Source organism: Lepidochelys olivacea (assembly GCF_965140295.1).
Source record: "Lepidochelys olivacea isolate rLepOli2 genome assembly, chromosome: 1".
Taxonomy (NCBI): Eukaryota; Metazoa; Chordata; order Testudines; family Cheloniidae; genus Lepidochelys; species Lepidochelys olivacea.
Genome location: NC_140411.1, coordinates 72693120 through 72711652, shown reverse-complemented (window position 1 = coordinate 72711652; position 18533 = coordinate 72693120). Strand labels below are relative to the sequence as shown.

Sequence of the window (18533 nt, the reverse complement as noted above, 5' to 3'; positions counted from 1 at the left end):
TCATTGAGTCGCCTGACTCACATTGCACTAGTGAGTTATGAGTGAGAGTTATGACAAGCTTTGGTTTTGGTTGAAGCAAAACCTGTGATATAAGTGCAACATGGTACAACATGCTTCATTTTAGTGTAGAAATGCATCTTGAACAAACATTTTTTGTAGTAATAAACAACCTGAACATTGTCACTGATTAAATGAATAAAACCCAGTACAGTTCAGGCTCCCGAAAGACGTTCACAGGACAGCAGGAAATCATAGGACATAATGGTACTGTCCAAGTAAAATCAGGACATATAGTCTCTTTACCCAAGGATCATTCCACTGTATCAGGATCATTGGGGTGTCTTACACTTCAGCTCTATCCCTGCCATACTCCCTATTTGACTTGTTGGATTTCTCAGCTGCCTCGTTAAGGAATCCATAAGTCTTCTTTGTGCATCTGTAACGGTGATTACTCATAGAATAATGCATTACTCAACATGAATAAGTATATCAATAGGGCTCTGTGCCGGGGAGAGAGACTAGTGGGAGTGAGGAGATGTTTTCCCTGTTATTTTTCTTTTATGCTCCATTTTATCATTGAAATTATTGAGTAAAGAAGAATCTCGATGAAACTTGTTCTTTTTAATGTCACATTTGGCCAGAAGTTTTACCTCTTGAAGTTATTTTTGCCATTGATAGCAGTAAATGCAGGCCCGTTATTTTGCAGGCCTCTTACTTCAGCATTTATATGTATATAAGTATATTTCCATATGCAGCAAATATATCAAAATACCAGATTAGAAATCTTGATGTATTTCTTCTTGTTAATATTTATTACTTATGTTCCAGGGTGACCATAATATCCTGGGAGAAGGCAGCAGCAGCACTGCTGGAAGGAACTCACAGTGTAAGGGCTTGTGTACAGGGGGGGAAAGCTCAGAATAGCTATTCTACACATGAAGGTTCTTATTCTGCAATGGGTACCTTGGTGGGTATGTGTACACTGAAATAAAATATCTGCAACACTGTGTCTCAGAGCCTAGGTCAAAATTGACTCGGGCTTGTGGGGTTCAGGCTGCAGGGCTAAAAATAGCAGTGTAGACATTTGGACTTGGGCTGGAGCCCAGGTTCTGAAACCCGCTGGGGAATGGGTGTCTCAAAGACTGGTCTCAAGCCCAGATCCAAAAGTGTACCCTGTTATTTTTAGCCCTGCAGCCCAAGTCCAAGTCAATGCACCTGGGTTCCGAGACTCAGTGCTGCGGGTTTTTTCTTTGCAGTTTAGACATACCTTGTATGACTTAGGTTAATACACTTTGGAATTGGATTAACCTAAATAGCAAGAAGGTACTCTTAATATGGAATAAGAATGTTACATGAGGGGTTAGTGTGGAACAGCTATTGTGCTTTTAGATTCTCACCCTAGCTATTTCATTCTAACTTCCCTATGAACTCCCTGTGCAGAAAAGCCCTAAGGAAGTATCATAATCATTCCAAAAAGAGACCTGTAGTGCGTTCCTCCCCTGATATACAGCAGACTGCTGTAATACTGTTTAAAACAGCTAAATTGTTCTGAGGTATGAGGTGCTAATAAAATATACTTTGAATTATTTCCTAGTTCTCATATTTCTCTTCTTGTAAATTCAGATGGGTAGATATTAGAAATATATTTTACTACCTTAATCATCTGAGGCAGGTTGGAGGGCAGAAAGGTAATTTCTAGTAGATAGTTGTCCCTGTGCTTGGAGGTATCTTCATTAACCTTTAAACTGTTTAGCATATCTTTATTTTTTCCTCCTAGCCAGATCCTGTCTTTAATTTTCAAATTTGATGTTTCAGCTTAAAAAGGTGCAATAACTTTTCTGGTGTGCCTCCCACCCCCATGCCTCTTGGAATGCTTACAAATTCATATTTTTTTTAGCCTTGAAAAAAGCACAGCTTGGCACACGATCTATCACCTTGACACATGCTTTTAATAATGTCTGTAATGATCTATAGGAATTATTTATTTAAATTTCATTTTCATTAGAGAAATATGTTTACTATGCAAATGCACAAAAAAACAATATTCTCCACTACAACTGGTCCCATCAAACTCCGTATAAATCACATCAGTTGTTAAGTAAGATAATTGAAAAGTCTCAAATTAATATTGGTAAGTAGCTCTTGGTCTGGAATTCCTAAAAAGGAAAAAAAAACAATAAATAAAACCATGGACAACATGTTTAGAGTGCTTGCAGACCCTGGAGTGAATTCTGCTTTCAGTTACAACTGTGTAATATCCAGCAGGATTTGGCCCACTCTTTTTAAAGCTGAAAGCAAGGAGATTACATTAAAACCAATTCTTTATTTGCTTAAAGTTAAAAATATTCCCTCGGGTTTATTCACCACCTTTTCGCAATAGAAGAGAAAAGAAACACACCTAACAATATAATATTTTCATCCTCCATTTGCTTTCCAGAACAGTGCAGGAAGATCACTGTGGTACCAATCCTGGACCTAGTTCCAGGCAGGCAGATTCCTGTGCCTACATGGCCAGGTAGATTCAAGGGTCTGACCATGTGAATCCAGCTGCAGCAACAGGACCTGTACTTAGCATGGCAATTAAAAACAAGGGCAATATATTGTAATGGGTGTAAGCCTGGAGACTGAGAAGTGTTATTTCACAGAGATTACTGGAGTCAAAATATGTCAATAACTTTTTAAAATGTATGCCTTTTAGATGTAAATATTACAAAAATCTAAATTAAATAATAACATTGCCACTAAAATATCTTTTATTTTCTACAGATTATGCTTTTGTACTATTTTATCATGTTTCTGAATAACTCTAAGTAATAGATGATTATTGTAAAGAGATTACGTTTTGATCTGTTTATCCATATTAAAGTCTATCTATAATCCATCACCAAGACAGAGATAATGAATATGGAATATCAGAGCCCAAACATGTTCTATGCCTCACCCTTACACACAAGAAGGAGTGATTTAAGATTCAGAAGCAAAGTACATGAGTGTGTGGGACTACTTCTATACAGAATGGCTCAGGGTTGCCTGGAACTAATGTCTTTGATGGCTTTTTGAAAGAAATATACAATGTCTTTTATCACAGATTGATAAACATAAAATTAATGCTCTTTTCTATATGGCCAGGAAAAGCACAATTTTGTACTGTTTCCAATGTAGGAGAAAAGCCAGGAGGTTACATATTCATGGGTCACTATGCCCAGATGTGAACACTAGGATGGGATGCAGACCACTGACTACTAGCAAATGAGAAGAGGCATTTATTATCTCCATGGTGATTTAGGCATTGAGTAGAAGTGAAGAGTCCACAGATTAAGATGATCTGAAGAGAAAGCAGAGTATAAAAGGACACCAAGGCCTTGTAAGATACCTTCAATAGTAGGGGAAACCATGGAGTCCAGATCAAGGTCTTAATATTCAAATACCTCCATGGTCCTAATTACCTGAGAGATTGCCTATTTCTCCACCACCATTATCTTCCTTAATAACTCAGTTTCACTGGACCAGTTAAGGATTTGGTACAGAGTACATTGGGTCTTTTCCCCTCTTTGATGGCATCATCCTAGATGTGTAGAAATTCTTTGTGTCTGAATCTGCTGGTATCAGAATTATGTTTCTACTACCGGCCCTTGAGTTTTCTTCTTTCCCACCAAGAACCATGACAAACTGTGTGGTCAATGACATAAGAGAGGGTGTTGTAGTGCTAGAATAGTCATCTAGTGGTCTCACTAGTTTTGTGAATTATTGATCTCTTGTTTGGGCAGCCTTGTATAAGTAAATTTTGGAATAGGGTAAGGTCCCAGAGGCTTTAAGTTTCAGGAGTGGAGCATGGCAATAGTTTCTTCCTGCCTTGTAATGAGGAAAGTTTGATTTCTGCCTGGAAGAAGAAATGATCTCACTCCGTTAAGGGGTGGGTTCTTGCATTTATATTAATGGCCATACCCACCTAAGGATGATGATACCCACCAGATCATGGCTAGCTGTGTCTGTGTCTCTGGAGATTACTGGTGAGAACACAAAAATAGACAATTTGCTTATGTGCTTTAGGACTATTTAATGACAGGCACTGTCTCAATTAGCTCCTCTGGGAATCCTTTGATGTCAAAATATGGCCAGTGTGCTCATCACCCCGAATATTGTGCTGTTCTGGGAAAGGGCAAAACTGGTGAATCTCTTCCTCAAATGGAAAAGATTATTCTTTTAATGATGCAAACCTTTGTCTGTTCATAGTTGGGTAAAGGAAATGCAATTATCAGCCTACTTGATGTGGTGTTAGTACCCTACTATAGCAGGTTCATCGTGGCAGAGTGAAGACCTTGCTCTGCTTTCTGCTGGAAGGGGGAGGCTCTCCTTTGTGTTGGTAGTGGGCAGAAAGAAGGTGGGAAATGATGTCACTGAGTCAAAACAGAGCTTTTTAAGTTCACTTCAGATGTGCTACCTTTCTTTCCGGTTCCCTGGTGTGAGGAACGTGTCCTTTCCTTTGTGCTGTTTCTATGAGAAGGAAACAGATTCCCTAAACATGCCTAATCATCCTTCGATCCTCCTCCAGCCCCTGGATCTTCTTCTGTAGGAGCTAGCACACAAAAGATCCCCAGCCACCCTTCTGCCAGCTTATTTTTCTGCCTTGAGTGGATCCTTCTCTGACGCCACCAACGAAAAAGATCTTCAGCCAGAAAGTGGTAACATCTATTGTGGAAAGGAAACATAACAATACATTCAACATACTTTAAATTATAGTTTTCAAATAAAAGTCCAAAGGTGCTGTTTCTTTCATTTTGTTTTTTAACTTTACAGAAATCTTCATATTAAAAAGAAAAAGTTGTAACAAAGGGTTTTAGATGAATATTTTCTGTGTGATGACCAGAATTTTAGCCATGCAATCTCATTAAAGTTAATGGGACTCAGACAGCACAGCTAAATATCAATGCACCCTGCAGAAAGCATGCCCTGAAGCATCAAATATAAGGCAATAAGAAAAATGGCTTAGGAAACAGGCAAAAAGACAATTAGATAGACGACAGAAATACCAAATATGAATAGATTCTTAAAAGTTATGGCTTTTTCTTAAAAAAAAAAACCTGCTCATCTCCAAATTTAGGGTTATATAATACCCTTCTAGGGAGAATGTGTAGAAAAATCAAAGCTTTCTTGCAAAACAATATCGTATTATATTTGTGGAAAAATCATCATATGTTCCCTTAGAGCAGTGGTTCTCAGCCAGGGGTACATGTACCTTTGGGGGTACACAGAGGTCTTCCAGGGGCTACATCAACTCATCTAGATATTCACTTAGTTTTACAACAGGCTACATAAAAAGCACTAGAAAAGTCAGTACAACTAAAATTTCATACAGACAATGACTTGTTTATACGGGTCTATGTACTACACACCAAAATGTAAGTATAATGTTTATATTCCAATTGATTTACAATTATATGGTAAAAATGAGCAAGTGAGCAATTTTTCAGTAATAGCATTCTGTGATACTTTTGTATTCTTATGTCTGATTTAATTCCTCAAGGGCCTCCTTCAGTGGCATTGCTATGGGTATAGGCCTGCCCAAATTTTGAGGCCCTCAAAATGCACTGGTAAATCCTTGCCAAACCCTTCCCTAAAGCGCCTTACAGCAATACTAATACAGATTTCCCCTGTAGGAGAACTAAGGTTACAGACTGGGAGTGGATGGGTCATTACACAAAGTAAAACTATTTCCCCTTGTTTATTCCACCCCATCCCCACTCCCCACTGTTCCTCAGACATTCTTGTCAACTGCTGGAAATGGCCCACCTTGATTATCACTACAAAAGGTTTTTCCCTCACCCTGCTCTCCTCCTGGTAATAGCTCACCTTAAGTGATCACTCTGGTTACAGTGTGTATAGTAAACCCATTGTTTCATGTTCTCTATGTATGTAAATCTCCCCACTGTATTTTCCACTGAATGCATCCGATGAAGTGAGCTGTAGCTCACAAAAGCTTATGCTCAAATAAATTTGTTAGTCTCTAAGGTGCCACAAGTCCTCCTTTTCTTTTTATGAAAGATTCAATTCTTCCTTTTGTTATAGACATACAACAACCATTTATGAACTGCAATGGAATGTGAGATATGAGACCTCAAACCTGCTAATGGGTAGGACTAAATATTTCCCATCCTGTATTGCAGGCCAGGATAAATAAATCTGTGGGGAAATACTGCAAGGTACCATTTATATATGTAATATGACAGCTGTTTGAAGCTGCTTAGAAAATTGGAATGATAGAATAAATCTCCCCACTCTATTTTCCACTGAATGCATCCGATGAAGTGGGCTCTGGCTCACGAAAGCTTATGCTCAAATAAATTTGTTAGTCTCTAAGGTGCCACAAGTCCTCATTTTCTTTTTGTGAATACAGACTAACACGGCTGCTACTCTGAAACAAACTCTAATGTTACACAGTTACTGAGGTTAATTGTTCTCATGTCTCATTGTCCTGTTGTTTGAGAGGAGATGTATATTTTTGGTGACAATAATGGTTAGGTTTTCATCATAATTCACAAGGAATTACTGTCACTCAGATTTATATTAATCAGAATTTGTGAAGATAATCCTTATTCAGGGGCTGTCTAATGTTTTTTGAAGTATTCTCCCCAATTTAAATAATTTGGCCTTGCTTCTGATTTTTTTCTTTAATAAGAAAATGAATGACTGTTTACATTTGGAGGTATCTATTTTCTCCGATTGTATGCATAACTCACATTGACATTAATAGGAATTAAACATACATCACACTGGGTGCACGATTGTTGTAGCTTTTTATGTTTTGTTTTGTTTTGAACTTTTATTCAGTTTCTTTTCCCCCCTATTGCTTTGTGCTCATTCCAATATGGCCCAGTTTCTCCAATAGTGTCCTTATTCCTATGAAATGTTTTCTCTACACTTCCAGCCCCCTGCTGATTCTATCCTATTTCTCCCTCAAGGACTCACCCACTTACTCAAAGGCTGACCCCAACTCTTTTTCACCTTCTGTCTTCTCTTTAGCCCTTAGCTAAACTTTCACTCTCTATAGCTGTATTTGACCCTCCTCCCACTTCCCCCCACCAACTTATTACACCATCCTATGGTCACCCATCCCACCTCCTGCCCTGCTTCCCTTTGACCAGGATCTCAGAAACAACCACACACCATCCTCACCCAACCCAGGATTTAGACTTGGAAAAAGTTGCACCAACATAAGACCAGCTGAGTCATCCAAACAGGTCTTGGTATGAATACAAGGCTCAGTGCCTCCTCCATGATTCTATTGTGGATTAGTGTTTGAGCCTGTATTAAACAGCATGAAACAAAAGCTAGGGTCCTAAATAAGGCAATAGGTGATATTGGGAGACAGGAAATAAATGCTGACTACCTGGCACATGCCTCTTACTCAACCCATATTAGTAAGGCAGATATCAGAGACTTCTGAGAACAGGCTATCTTCCTGGTATGCTAGATACCTAATGATTAGAAAAGCTTTTTCACTATTGTGGCCACCATGGGCATGTCATTATAAAAGAGGTGTAGCTATTGAACAGAGATCACAAAGAGGCTCCAGCATAGAATGCAAAAACCATGACAACACTTGTACCAGTGATAAAATGATGTGATAAAATGTGTCCCAGATACCTTTCACCCAATCTAACACTTCTTTTCCCTTGATAGGTCCTAATAGTGGGACGAAAACAAGAAATGATCCAGCCTCCTCATCTCTCTGATACATCGCAGCTCAGCTGGGAGGGCATTCTGACTCTTTGTACTGTTCCATGGAGTAAGGTAGCAACCACAATTGATGGAAGCAGCTAAGATATAGGACAAAAGCCTATACGTTTGCCCATGCTACATCTCCTCAGTGATGTGAATATTGGAAATAAAAGTGAAACACAGCACTGTGGTTCAAGCATAAACTGAAAATATATATGTACACTGTGACAGAGCTCATACAAAATAGGAGCCAACTCAGTACTGCAATGCCAAGGTGTCCCAGAAATGATGCTGCAGTAGAATTGAAATTAGACAACAGTAATGTGCAATCATAGTTATATTGCATGTGTAACTCTCTGTGCCTACTCTGTTGATTTTTGTATCTCTTCACATTCAATTTAAAAAAAAGGAAGAAAAAAAAGAAACAAATGCACTTCAAGGTCTTCAATAAGGAGTTATAATTTCACTAAAATATTAATATTAAAAAGTGAATGACCGATGTGAAGAACATAAGTTATTTATTTATACTACAATACAGTATATATTCAGCTGCTTTAGAATAGCAGATTAGTTATGATTTTAAATAAATCTATCATTTATATTTCTACCCCAAGACTATCTCCTTTTTAATAATGGAAGGTTATAAATTTTTCAGCCATAATACACATCTGTGAAGTCCACTTGAGAGATTACCAGGTAAACATTGCACCTTAGAACAATATAAGACACTTTGGGGAATCATTTTACGCTATGATGGATTTGTAGAATACATTTTTTAACTAATTTAGAGCAGTAGATGGTGCAGCGAGTTAATGCATCTATGAAGATTTGAGCTCAAATTAGACTTACGTTACAACACATCAGAGGAGTTTGGCATTCTCAGTCAGTTCTCGTGGATATTTTCCCACTGTGATAAAAGAATTATTATTTATAGTAATACTACTACCACTAATAAAATACTACTAATAAAATACTACTACTACTACTACTAATAATAAATAAATAGTACTGCAGGATTCCCCATAAGTACAGTGAGGTACAGCTCCTGCAACAAAGAGCTTGCAGGATAAAGTTATTAAAGAATGAACTAGGAGCATAGGTCACCTTCACCTCCAGTCCGACTAAGATGTTTTTTAAAAAATTTTACCCACAGTCTAAAGTAAAAAAAAAGTAGGCAAGGGATGGAGTGGGGAAGAAACATGGCAGCCAAGTGAATAATATGAACTCTTAGTGGGGCCACAGTTGCGTTGCCTTTCTTCCTCATTTTTTTTTCTCTCTCTTTCCTGTAAAGTTTTGAGCACCTGACCCTATAGGTAGCCGTGGACTTTGGAATACAAGCAGCTTTTCCAATGCTTAATTGCAACACCTTTTTCATCTGAACAAGCACATTCTTAAAACAAAAGAAGGGTTCAGAATATTATAGTGTCCTAGCTCAAAACTGTGCCATCTCTTTTTAGGGACTCACTAGTGAAATTAATTGTAAAACTCTCAGTGTCTGAAACTAAAATAGCAAAATGTCAATTTAGGCCATTTTTTCCCCACCTACTGATTTAAGGAGGAAATAAAAATATGTGGGTTTGATCTTGGATCCTTGCATGGACACCACATGTGCTAATAGCATGCATACGTTAACTGGCTTTACTAGAAAAATGTATCAGCATGGATCATTCCGTAGTCATTCCACTTTTTATACATATCCACTTGTTGTGACTCAGCCTCTCATGCTGATTTTTTAACAATATATTTCAAACATATATGTTTCAATATTAAACTAGCTTTATTTCCAGGCAGGTGTATGATACAAGGTGGATTCAAAATGATTGTTAATTAGGTTATTTTACTTATGCCTTTACTCTTAGAAGCTCTAGTGTACAAATTTAGATTGGAGATCTGTAGTAGCAGCTACCCTAATTTGTAGTGCAAGTAACAAGAGCCATACGTAGGACAGAACACTCAAAGATTAATACACATTTTAGGCTACATCTGGTATTATTTTTTTCCAAATGTGGCAAAATATGCCTGGTATTGTGAAGGCAGGAGGTAAGACTCTGAAACATGAATTCTCATTTTAGATTTTTACATTTTTAATACTGTATATCTTCAAAAAATGAAGCACATTATTTTGACCCCTGTGACAGGGTTGGGCCAGATGCTACAGGAGAGTAATAGAAGGCAGATATAATAGCCCCAGGTTAAGTAGGTCCCTTTCCCCTGGGTAAGGTAACAGGGAAGGTTTTTTTTTTTTTTTTTTTTTAAGGTAACAGGGAAGGTTTTTTTTTTTTTTTTTTTTTTTTAAAACAGAAAGGAAATTTATTTGTAACAATTACAGAGAATACAAAAGGAGAAAGAAAAACTTAGTAACAAAACAACGCAATCAAGAGGTATAACACAACAGCTTTCAGGAGGGAGAGGTGTTCAGGTTAGCCCGGGCCCAGAGCGGGGGGGCTTCCTCGGCACTCGTGGTCTTCCACCCTCCTGAGTTACCTGGTGGCCTAGAGCGGGGGGGCTTCCTCGACACTCGTGGTCTTCCACCCTCTCGAGTTACCTAGTGCCGCGCCCAGGGTCACCGACCCTCCCTCTCCTGAGAGTGCCCAACAAAATGGGCACGGCTGCGGGGTGGGTGGTTGGGAGGGAGGGGGGGTACACCCATGTATTATAGGACCCCTCCTAGAAAACAATAATGATGGTATTCACAGCAACTAACGGCTGTGACTGGCGGCTCTCGCTCTTTCCCTCAATCAGAGGGTCAGACGGAGAGAACCGGACGGGGTCACCGAGCAGAGAACCCCGGACAGCGCCCACCGCTCCTCGAAGGTGTCAAGGGAGTCGGTGGACGTTGCCCAGAGGAACTCCGCCCGGATACGTGAATGTACTGAGAGCCGGAAAACGGCCTCGCAATCGCAGGACGCCTCATGAGCCAACCTCCGCTCTCTGGTCTTATAAATGGCTGTTTTAGCCAAGGCTAGGAGGAGGCTAACCAGGAGATCCCGCGACTTGGTGGGGCCACGGATGGGGAGTGTATAGATAAAGAGGTGGGGGGAGAAATGAAGCCAAAAGCGCAAAAGAATATTTGTGAGGAGCCGAAAAAGAGGCTGCAATCTGGCACACTCTAAATAGACGTGCGCCAGGGTTTCCCTCACATTGCAAAAAGGGCAAGTCTCCGGAAGGGAGGTAAAACGTGTCAAAAACACGCCCGTGCTCACAGCCCCGTGAAGGAGCCGCCAACTGATGTCCCCGACGGGCCTCGGGACCAAGGTGGAGTACAGGCTGGCCCACCGAGGTTGCTCGCCCTCCAAAGGTGGTAAGAGATCTCGCCACTTTGTATCGGGGCGGGACACCAGGGTGCGGGCATGAAGGGTATGGAGCGTGAGTGTATATAAATATTTCCGTGATGCAACTTGAAAACCGACCGGTTGCAGTTCATGCAGCCGGCTCGCAGTGAAAGGATGAGGGGTGTGTTGGGATCGGCAGGGTAGGGGCCCGATGGAAAGGTCCGGCGGGCCTGGGGTAAGGGATGGGCGGGGCGCGCTCTCGCACAAGGCTCGGCTAACATAAGCCCGAGCGGCGGGGGTCAAAGCGGCCTCCACCTCCTGAAGCACGCGCCGGGGGGTGCGAAGGCTGGAGAGCCCCATGCGTCGAGCGAGCGTCAGGGGATCCAGCCAGTCCCCCCGGTCGTAGTCCAGGAGGTCCCCGACCCTCGTAACTCCCGCCAGGACCAACCTCTGGCGCACCGTGCGGGACTCCGCCGCCTGCACACAAAGTTGGGGGTTGTGTAGCAGGGGCTCCGTGAGGAGATCTGCCCCCACGATGGCCGCCACGGACCTGGTCGTTGAGAACAGTTTCCAGGCCCGGAGGAGGTCCTGGTAGAAATCCGGTAGCCCAGAGAGGTCTCGCGGAAAACCTCTCGGACAAAGATAAAAGAGCTGTCGGTCATATCGGAGCCCATGGAAGCGGCGTAAAAAGGCATGCGCCAATATGCTCCACGTCGAACTACCTGCACTATAAAGGAGCCTCTGCAGGGCCTGGAGGCGGAAAACGCGGACCTGAGTGTACAGACACTTCAGGCCCTGCCCTCCTTCCTTCAGGGGCAAGTGGAGAACCCCGACAGGGGCCCAGTGCAATCCTGACCAAAAGAACTCCAGAATCAATCTCCGGAGGTGGGACAGGAAACCCGGGGCCGGGGCTAGGGTGTTGAGCCGGTACCAGAGCGTGGACAGGACTAGTTGGTTAAGCACCAGTGCTCTCCCCCGAAGGGAGAGACATCGGAGTAGCCTCGTCCATTTCCTGATCCGCTCAATCACGCCGCCTTCCAAATTTTGCCAGTTCTCCGGCGGAGAAGGGTGCGTGGCAGAAAGGTAAACGCCGAGATAGAGCAGAGGGCCGGCACTCCACCGGATGGTCTGAAGCGCGGGTGGGAGGGGGCTTACCTGCCGCCAGCCCCCCACCGCCAAGCCAGAGCTCTTGACCCAGTTGACTCGGGCGGAGGAGGCTGCCGAAAAGATGGCTTGGCATGCCTCCACTCGCGCCAAGTCGCCCGGGTCCTGGACCACGAGGAGGACGTCATCGGCGTACGCCGACAGGACCAGCCGCAGCTCCGGCTCCCGCAGCACCAACCCCGTCAACCTCCTGCGGAGGAGACAGAGGAAAGGCTCGATCGCCAGAGCGTACAGCTGGCCTGAGAGGGGACACCCCTGCCGCACCCCTCGCCCGAAGCTGACCGGTTCGGTCAGGGTCCAGTTGAGCCTAACCAGACACTCCGCGGAGGCGTACAGCACCCGGAGAAAACTCACAAACTGAGGTCCGAATCCAAACGCTCGCAGGGTGCTCAGGAGGTACCCATGATCTACCCTATCGAACGCCTTCTCTTGATCGAGAGACAGGAGGGCGAACGACAGACCGTCTCTCCGCCCGAGTTCCAAAAGGTCTCGGACTAAAAAGAGGTTGTCAAAAATGCTGCGACCCGGGACAGTATAGGTCTGGTCTGGGTGAATCACGTCCGCCATCACGGACCCTAGCCGCAGCGAGATTGCTTTCGCTACGATTTTGTAATCCGTGCTAAGGAGTGAGAGGGGACGCCAGTTTCGTAAATCGCGGAGGTCCCCCTTCTTCGGCAGCAAGGCGAGCACCGCTCGTCTGCACGAGAGAGGGAGGGCCCCGCTCTGCAAGGACTCGGCCCAGACAGTGACTAGGTCTGGGCCAAGGATGTCCCAGAACGCGCGGTAAAACTCCACGGTCAGCCCGTCCATGCCCGGAGATTTATTGGTGGGCATGCGACGGAGGGCGTCCGAGAACTCGGCCAGGGTGAGAGGCAGCTCTAGCCGGTCTCGGTCGCCCACGCTGACCGTGGGGAGTTCCTCCCAGAGCACCCCGCAAGCGCCAGGATCGGTCGGATCCGGGGAGAAAAGGTTTGCGTAGAAGTCACGGGCCCTCCCACACATCTCCTCCGGATCCGTGAGGGGGGTGCCGTCTTCCGCTAGAAGGCAGGTGACGTGTTTTTTGGCCCCCCTCGTTTTCTCCAGGGCGTAGAAGAAGCGGGAGCCGCGATCCATCTCCTGAAGGAGGCGGATGCGGGACCGGACAAAGGCACCTCGGGCCCGGTGGTCCTCGAGGGCTCGAAGTTCCTCCCGCTTCTCCCGGCACGCTCCGCAGAGGGACGGGTCCCCGGGGCTGGCGGCCAGGCGCCTCTCCAGCTCTAAGACCTCCCGTTCCAACTGCTCTATCGCCGCATTTCTCCGTCGGCTGGTGCCCCGAGTGTAATTGCGGCAGAAGAGCTTGGCGCGCACCTTCCCTAAATCCCACCAGCGCCGCACCGAGGGAAAGGCACGCCACTGCTCCCGCCAGGCCAGCCAAAACTCCCGGAAGGACATCACAAAGCTCTCGTCCTCCAACAGGCTGTTGTTAAAATGCCAGTAAGCCGGCCCCGGTCCCTCTGCACGGAGGGAGACCGTGACGGCAACCAAATGATGGTCGGAAAAAGGGGCCGGCCGAATGGTGGAGGAGTGGGCCTGTGAAAGATGGAGACGGGATAGATAAATACGGTCTAACCGAGAGCGGTGCGACCGACGGGCCTCCACCCGAACGAAGGTAAACGTGGAAGTATCATCTGGGTGATGGTCACGCCAGACGTCCACTAGGGAGTGATAGTCGACTATGTCTCGAAGAATGGTCGCGGCGGCCGGGCTCGGCTCGGCCCCCGAGCGGTCCCGTTCCTCGAGGGTGGTGTTAAAGTCCCCTCCCAGGATCAGGCACTCGTGTGAATCCAGGGTGTCGAGAAATTCGGACACCTGCTGGTAAAATTGCGGCCGCTGTGAGCTCACTTGCGGGGCATAGATATTAACAAAATTGACCACGAGCCCCTCCAAACGAACTCGGAGGTGCAACAAGTGGCCCGGCACGGCCTCAGTGACTCCGAGCACCTCGGGCCGCAGGGTGGGGGAGAACAGGGTCGCCACTCCAGCTTGCCAAGCCGTGCAGTGGCTAAAGTATACCCCGTCCCCCCATTCCAGCCGCCACCTATCCTCGGCGGTTGGGTCCGTGTGGGTCTCCTGCAGGAAAACCACAGAGTACCTCCCCTCCCGAAGGTAGGAGAGCACCTGGGACCTGCGGAGAGCCATCCTACAGCCCCTGGTGTTCAGGGTTACAATGATGAGAGGTGTCATGCGGAGGGCTGGGGGGGTGGGGAGTTCTCAGGGGTGGGGGTACTCATGGCCCCCGGCGGGTCGCGTAGCAACCCGTGTCCCATCCCGTGAGTAAGTAACTCTTTCCGGAAGCTGCGGGCCCGCTCGTAGGCCGCGGCACCGCCCTTCCCTTGCCCTCTACCCTCCCTCATAAGGGCTCTCGCGGCCCGAAGGAGTCGATCAAAGTCCCCCCATTGCTGGAGAGCCAGCTGTGCCCTATCGCGGGCACCACGGCATCGTTTCAAGAACTCCCGTAATGCATGCTGCAGCTCATGGGGGGGTAGGGTTACAACTCCCAGAGCAGTCCCTGGTGGGGCTTTTGATGCAGCTTCGTGGTCCGCTAAGGCGGGTAGGCAGGGTGCGGACCGCCGACGGGGTGTCTGACAGGCTGGGGTTACTAACTCCATCTCGTGCCTTGGGGCGGACGGGGATGGCAGGGGGAAAGGTGCAACTCCTGGGGAGTCGCAACTAGAAAACATAAAGACTGCTCCCTGGGGGGAATCTGCAAAAGGCGGAAAAGAAATAACCCCAGGGGCGGCGGTAGCCTTGCAGGAGGAGGGAGACTGAACCGGAATAGGGGTGGGGGCAGGGGCAGAGGTAAGGCCCTGGGCTTCAGGAGGCGCACAGCGAAAAGAAGGCGCCTCCCGAGCAGGGTCGGGGGTGAAGGGGCAAGGGAGGGGGCTCCGAGGAATGCTAGGTACTGGCTCCGGGGTGGTCGTGGCAGCCATGGCCCCAGGCGGTAAACCACTTTCCGTGGGGTGCTCACCCGGAAAGGCAGTCAGGGGGAAAGGGCATGGGGAGAGGGGGCCTGGGGTGAGATTGCCCAAATCGAGGCCGGCCGGCAGTAAATCATCCCCTCCCTGGGTGACCGGGGTCAAATCCAGGGCTTCAATCTCTGCGTACACAGAGGAGAGGCCGACTCCCACCACCCCAGGGGCCTCTCCGCTAGGGCCCGCCTCGGCGGTCACGTCGGGGTTCGTTGGGAGTTCAGGTGGTATCTGGTTAGAAGGGGCTTCCCCCGGGGCTTCGGAGGGGAGGGTCCCCCGCGGAGGGGGGATTCCACCCTCCACTGCTGGTCTATCTTCACCTCCCGACACCAGCGAATGGATCTCACTCGTGGCCGAGGCGGGAGGCTCAGGGTCGGTACCTCCCTTCCTGGTCTTCCGGGGGGCTTCCGCGTCAGATGAATGCAGCGGAGCTCGAGCCCTCCGCTTGCCTCGCTTCCCCTGGACTACAGTCCAGCCCTCCATGGCGTCGTCCGGGGGTGGAGTAGCAGGGGACGGAGCGGGGCGCGGAGGCAGAGGTTCAGGGGTTTGGGGGGGTAGCGGTAAGGCAGCATTAGGGGCGGGGGGTTCTCCTTGGGGCGAGCCCTCTCCTGCACCCGGTAAAAGCTTTGCCACACCCCCCTCCATAGGCTCTGCCGAGGTGGTTACGGCAAGAGTGGGACTCCCGTGGTCGCCCGGGCGTTGTTGGAGGGGTGCCTCTTGGGCCCGGACGGGGGCAGCGGTGGATCGGGTGGGAGGGGGGGTGGTGTCGGGTGCCGGGTGGCCAGGGGTGTCGGCAACAACAGGGCCGATATCCCGCCGGGTCTCGGGGGTCTCAGGTGCCCCTCTCCCCCGGGCCAAAGGGCAGTCCCTGCGGACATGCCCTGCCGAGCGGCAGAGGTAGCACCGGGCCTCTCCGGTGGAATAAAAGACCCTATAGCGGGCTCCCTGGTAGGGAACTAGGAAGGACCCCTCGAGCGCCTCTCCGTCACGCACCCCCGCCGGCAGTAAAATCTGCACTTGCCGGCGGAACGATAGGACGTGACGGAGGGCGGGGTCCTTGCAGCCTAACGGGAGAGGGCTAATAACAGAAACAAGCTTCCCCAGGGCAGAAAGAGCAGGTAACAGGGCAACATTAGGTAAAAAGGGAGGAACGGAGGTGAGGACGAAGCGAACGCCCAGATCTTCTAGCGGTTCCAGGGGGAGAAACACCCCCCCCACCACTAGGCCCTTCTCCACCGCCTCCTGGGCGGCAGTCTCCGAGGCCAGAAAGAGAACGACCTTCCCATACATCTTGGAGGCCGCCACAATGGCCATGGGTCCTACCACTTTCGCCAACGCCTGCACGTATGCCTCCACGTGGGGCGAGGCGGGTACTAGGAGGCAACGAACACCGTGCTTCCTGGTCAGGGCGGGAAGAGGGCCCCGACTACTAGTAATGGCAGCGGAGGCAGTGGGAGGGCGAGATGAGGAGGCGGCAGGTGAGGGGGGGCCTGTCGCCACCCGGGCATACGTCCTGGGGGCCGGGGGAGGAATGGTCGCAGAGCTGGTGGAGGGAACAGCTGGGAGGGGTGCCGCGATCGATGACGAGGCCACTGTGGTGGGGGCGGCTTCTGCCACGGAGGGTCCAGCGGCATTAGCGGGGCCCTTCCCTTTTGGCCCGCTTCGATTTTTCCGTCTAACTGGGGGGGGGTTCCTAGAATCTAGTGGGGCAGGAACCAGAGCAGCAGTAGTAATCGCCCCGGTGCCTCCCACTGCCGATGCCCCAGCGGGGGCGGTGGCAGGGGTTCTAACAATGGAGGCGGTGGGGAAATCTTGAGGGGTGGGCAGGAGGGTAGATGGGGAAGGGGCAACCAATTTCGGTGGAGGGGCCTTGCGTCCCTCCTTCTCTGCCATTGTAAGCAGGGAGAGACAGGGAAACACTGGGAGGGGGGGGGGGCAAAAATCGGGGTCCGGTAGTAGGGGTAGGCTATGGGGTAAACAATCCGGGGGGGGGGGTGGGGGGAGGACAACCCACCACAAGTGTCCAAAGAGTCTCGCTTGGTTGGTTGTTATGCCTGGTCCAAAAGGCAAAGTCCAAAGCAAATAGCTGGATCCGAAGGCAGATGGCAGATTGCCAGCAGGGACGAAGCAGCGGGGGCCGTGATAGTTGTAATAGTGGTGGGGGGGGTTGGGGGCACCGATGGATCTGGGGGTAGCTCCCTGCTACACCCCTGTGCCGCCGCAGGCGCAGCTGAAATGCAGTCAACTCCCCCCCCCCGAGGGTAGAAATTCAAAAGAAATCCCTCAGTCTTACGGCCTCTCTCCACGATGATTCATAGCTGCCCGGGAGTTCTCCGGCCTCTGGCGTCTGCTACAGCTGTTGGCTCTGTCCCAAGGCTCTCGGAAAAAGTCCAGGCAAAAAGCAAAACAGCTGGGTCTGGGGGGGTCCACTCCCCTCTCCGGACAGCAGGTTGGCAGTCCTCCCCCCCTCCTCCGGGGGTTTCAAGTAAGCAAGGAGCAAAGTCCAAAAGCAGGCATCGGGGGGGGGGGGGGTGCTGGCGACTGGCCAGCACACTGACGCAGCTCAAAAGAACGAAAAAAAACGAAACCAAAAAAACAAAGCGTCCGGCCCAAACGCGGGGGGGGAAACTAAGCAAAAGGAAAAGTGTGAAAAATCCGGGCCGGGGGGCTTTAGGAAAGAAAGGAAAGCAAATAGCTCAGGAGCGAGTGAAGAACGATTCCGGCTCCTTAACAGGGAAGGGTCCAGAACAATCAGGAACCTTCTGGAGACAATTAAGACAGACAGGCTGATTAGAACACCTGCAGCCAATCAAGAAGCTGCTAGAATCAATTAAAGCAAGCTAAACAGGGCACCTGGGTTTTAAAAGGAGCTCACTTCAGTTTGTGGTGCACGTGAGGAGCTGGGAGCAAGAGGTGCTAGGAGCTGAGAGTGAGAACACATACTGTTGGAGGACTGAGGAGTACAAGCATTATCAGACACCAGGAGGAAGGTCCTATGGTGAGGATAAAGAAGGTGTTGGGAGGAGGCCATGGGGAAGTAGCCCAGGGAGTTATAGCTGTCACACAACTGTTCCAGGAAGAAAAGGAGTACTTGTGGCACCTTAGAGACTAACCAATTTATTAGAGCATAAGCTTTCGTGAGCTACAGCTCACTTCCTCAGATGCATATCGTGGAAACTGCAGCAGGCTTTATATATACACTGAGAATATGAAACAATACCTACTCCCACCCCACTGTCCTGCTGGTAATAGCTTATCTAAAGTGATCATCAGGTGGCCATTGGCCAGGTGGAAATGGCCCACCTAATGATCACTTTAGATAAGCTATTACCAGCAGGACAGTGGGGTGGGAGTAGGTATTGTTTCATAT

The 18533-nt window shown here is 48.3% G+C and overlaps 1 long non-coding RNA gene across 1 annotated transcript; it reads right to left on the bottom strand.

Annotated features, from left to right (window-relative positions):
* Positions 1–2052: 2052 nt before the first annotated feature.
* On the bottom strand, positions 2053–17934 carry LOC311514783. Its single transcript, XR_014709938.1, has 4 exons — positions 17178–17934; positions 8569–8626; positions 4442–4689; positions 2053–2156 (listed from the first exon to the last, which is right to left on the bottom strand). It is a non-coding gene; the product is annotated as an uncharacterized lncRNA (long non-coding RNA).
* Between the last annotated feature and the right edge of the window lie 599 nt (positions 17935–18533).